Below are 4,162 nucleotides of genomic sequence, written 5' to 3' on the forward strand. Positions count from 1 at the left end.
TTTTAATTAATAATGTCAGAGTTGAGAAAAATGTCCCTTCACACATTGTCCTTCTGTAGGCGATCCAACTCTTCCTTGGTCCCTCTTCACCAAACTGAGTAAACACAAAAAGTCTTAGTTCTATATTGCATTCCATTTCTGTATTTTCTTTCCATTTGAGATTTATGCCAAAATAATAGCTCAGTGCCCTGAGACGCTTGCTTCCTTGACAAGTAAACATTAAGTATTTGTTCTTAGTGTTACCTTTCTCAGAAAGAGATGGAATTAGTGCCAGTTCTTTCATTGTTTGGCCTCCAATTGAAAAACAAACTCAAATCTGTGTGTACGTCACCAAAGCTACAATTCCGAAAGAGGAACTCTTATAATTCCAAAAGAGGAACTCTATACTATTGTTTAGAGAGAAAGTCCCAAACATCTAGATTTCCTTAGAGTTTATACTATCCATTCAGTAATAACTATTTTATTCATTTCTCAGTTTTCAATCAAGAGCCTTAAGATAGTTCAACAGTGGCTCAGGTCTGTAATCCTACTCAAGACATTGAGATCTTAGGATTGTGGTTCAAAGCCAGCCCAGGAAGGAAAGGCCATGAGATTCTTATCTCCAATTAGTCACTGAAAAGTCAGAAGTGGAGCTGTGATTCACAGGGTAGAGTGCCAGCTTTGAGCAGAAAAGCAAAGGGACAGCATGTAGGTCTTGAGTTCAAGCTCCGGGGTCAGCACACACTCACACACAAACACAGAGAACTTCAATATGTCTTAATTCAAAGACTTTGGTCTAAAATATACCCAAACTAAATGATGACAATCTGGACAAATGGTTAAGCATAAAAACATTTCTTCCAGCGTTATTTATATTATCCCCTAAGTATCTCCTTGTTTGCATTTATAATCATGGGTTGGAGAATAATATTGGTTTCTACTCTGTAGATCTTCCTGCTTTCATATTTACTAGGCATGTTTGCCCTGAGAATATGAAGCTGACACATTTGTTGCAATAATGGCTTCCATTCCAAGGTGTAGATTTGGTAACCACAAATTCCCCCAGGTGGTTAAGAGAAGGACCCTGGCTCTGTGTTCATCAGCTCTCCGTGGCCATAACAAACGCCTGAGACAATGAATTTCTAAAGATTCACTAAAGATTCTAAAGGTTCATTTTGGCTCCCAGTGCCGGAGGCCCCAGACTTTGACAAACTGGACCCATTACTGGGTCCAATGAGGTAGGGCAGTGAGTGCATCATGGTAGGAGCTCGTGACTGGAGCAAAACCTCATACCAGGGAAGGAGGGAGATTCATCAGGGGGTGAGGACTGGCAAGGCAATTCCCAGTGACCTAAGACTTCTCACTACACTCTACCTCTCAAAGCATCCACCACTTTCCTGGGCATCACATCTAACACAGAAGCCTTGGGAGAAGGAAGGCATTCCGAATACAAACTCCAAGCAGGGTCCGATCAGAATATAAACACAAAGTCATCCACTCTGCATATAGAGCTACCCCAAAGCAGCAGCATGGACAATTCATCTACGTCTCTTGTCACAGCTCTCTAGAATTGTATTGTAATATTGACTGTCACTGTGTCTAGTTTAAGCCCTTCCAGCAGAGGGATGTAGTTCTCAAATGTTAACTCGTCTTTGAGTGACATGTTTTTACAATCCCTAACTTGTCTGGATACCAAGGCAGAGCTAGTGTTTCTGAGATCAGTGTGGAGAGTAGCATGGCCCCATCAACTCAAAGCAAACAAAAGTGAGATCATTCTTTACTGGAGATTTTGACTCCCCCCAGAGCCACGAACGTCAGTAAACATAAGGCTCAAAAACGTATTCCACCCCACCTGTGAATTCCTTTGCAATCTGAATTCTTACAAGAGATTTCACATGAACAAGGAGGTAGGAGGAATTTTTTTTTAAAGGAAAAATGTATTTAGAGATGAAGAAGATGTCTCGCCACAAACCAGTAGGAGCTTGAAATTATTCCAAGCCAGGGAGCCATAGAGAGGCTAAAACATAAGGTAGAATTCAGAGGAAGCTGATGGTGTTTTGATTTCATGTAATCATTTTCTCCATGCTTGTTTCCAAGATCCAATTGTTGGAAAATGTTTCTGCAGAACAATGGTGTGAAAGGAAGACATGAAAATCTCTTAGAGGAATCATTTCCCCTTTATGGGTCTTTCTCTTTCCTTAGATCAGTGGCAGTAAGATCTCAACCTTTATGAATCCATGTTATAAGCCAGATGCCAGGGGCTGAGATCTGAGGATCACAGTTCAAAGCAGCCCAGGGACGGAAAGTCCATGAGGCTGTTATTCTTTTTTTTTTTTTGGTCTGTCATGAGGCTTGAACTCTGGGCCTGGGCACTGTCCCTCAGCTCTTCAGCTTAAGGCGCGTGCTCTACCACTTGAGCTACAGCGCCACTTCCGGTTTTCTAGTGGTTTATTGGAGATAAGAATCTCACAGTCTTTCCTGCACAGGCTGGTTTTGAACCAAGATCCTCAGATCTCAGCCTCCTGAGTAGCTAGGATTACAGGTATGAGCCACCAGCGCCCGGCTTGAGGCTGTTATTCTTAAACTACCCAAAAGCCAGAAGTGTAGCTATGGCTCAAGTGATAGAGCAGTAGTCTTGGGCAAAAAAAAATTTTTTTAAATGCTTATAAGTCAGTGCACAGGTCCTGGGTTCAAGCCCAGATCAGCACAAAAAATACAAAAGAATCCATGTCATTAGATGAGCGTGTGTGTGTGTGTGTGTGTGTGTGTGTGTGTGTGTGTGTGTGTGTGTGTTTAAGTTCAATCTTGTGAAGTTTTACCATGGTTATGAATGGTTAAGAGAAAAAGAAAGAAAGAGAGAGAGAAAAAAGAAAGAAAGAGGAAAGAAAGAAAGAAGAAGGAAGGAAGGAAGGAAGGAAGGAAGGAAGGAAGGAAGGAAGGAAGGAAGGAAGGAAGGAAGGAAGGAAGGAAGGAAGGAAGGCCAATGTAAAGATCCTGGTGGAGCCTCATTATCAAGCTAGGAAGTGACTAAAACCAATCAAACCACTTTGATCTGAACGCTTTCCAGAGAGTGGTGCTCACCCTTGGTGCTCTTGGGTTCCTTGGAAGTGACTAAACCGGGTCAAGGCTGAGCATACTGTTTAATGTCAATCCTTCTCAGACTCTTCTGCACTACCAGGCTGGTGCCACCATAAATAAGAGCCATTTGACAAGGACAATCCGCTGCCATCCTAATTAAAAAATACAAATGGCATACATAAAATGATATTTGGATGCTCCCACCCACATTAACACAGATTAAAAAGCTATACTCTTAAGCTTGCATCATTCATTCATGCAGAATATATTGAGCTTTAATTATGAGCCTGGCACAGTGCCAAAAGCTGGGAAACATAAGGGAACCAGCCAGCCTCAGTCCCCAAGGAGCATCTAGCCCCAAAGGAGAGAGAAGAGAGAGAGAGAGACTCAGAGAGAACTAGCCAAAAGAGCAGGTTGCATCTGTTCTGGTGGAGACACAGCACCAAAGGAGAAGCCAAAGGTACAGCTATTTTTGGCACATGCACAAACTTAGCAATACTTGCTGGCAGGGATACCTTTGGCCGCAGTTCTCTAAGTATTAATCTCCTCCACTGTTTCCACAACTTGGTTGGCTTCTGTGTGTCCTTCCTCTCTTCCTTAAACCATCATGTACATGTCCAAGAGACAAGGAACTCGATTTGACAACAGTTCAACTCCCACCTCCTAGGAAACCATTTTAAATCAACTCCTCTTCCTCTGAAAATGTGAGAAGACACACTCACTTAAGAATTCTGGCTGGGTATCAGTGGCTCATGCCTATCATCCTAGCTACTCAGAAGGCTGAGATCTGAGGATCATAGTTCAAAGCCAGACCAGACAGGAAAGTCTGTGAAACTCTTACCTCCAATTAAATACAATTTTTTTAAAAAAAACCACCCACAAAACAATAACAACAAAAATGCTGGAAGTGGAGCTTGGCTCAAGTGGTTCAGTGCTAGCCTTGAGCATGAGAACTCCACAGGCCCTGAGTTCAGACCCTAGGATAAGAAAGAAAGAAAGAAAGAAGGAAGGAAGGAAGGAAGGAAGGAAGGAGGGAGGGAAGGAGAGAAAGAAAAAAAGAAAGAAAGAAAGAAAGAAAGAAAGAAAGAAAGAAAGAAAGAAAGGA

General features: G+C 42.2%; 1 long non-coding RNA gene across 1 annotated transcript; it reads right to left on the minus strand.

Annotated features, from left to right (window-relative positions):
• Window positions 1–1,873: 1,873 nt before the first annotated feature.
• LOC122124005 lies at window positions 1,874–3,737 on the minus strand. Its single transcript, XR_006150482.1, has 3 exons — window positions 3,573–3,737; window positions 3,061–3,209; window positions 1,874–2,098 (listed from the first exon to the last, which is right to left on the minus strand). It is a non-coding gene; the product is annotated as an uncharacterized LOC122124005 (long non-coding RNA).
• Window positions 3,738–4,162: the final 425 nt, after the last annotated feature.

This window comes from Dipodomys spectabilis, unplaced genomic scaffold (genome assembly GCF_019054845.1).
Source record: "Dipodomys spectabilis isolate Male_0828 unplaced genomic scaffold, ASM1905484v1 ptg000233l, whole genome shotgun sequence".
In the NCBI taxonomy this organism is placed as follows: Eukaryota; Metazoa; Chordata; class Mammalia; order Rodentia; family Heteromyidae; genus Dipodomys; species Dipodomys spectabilis.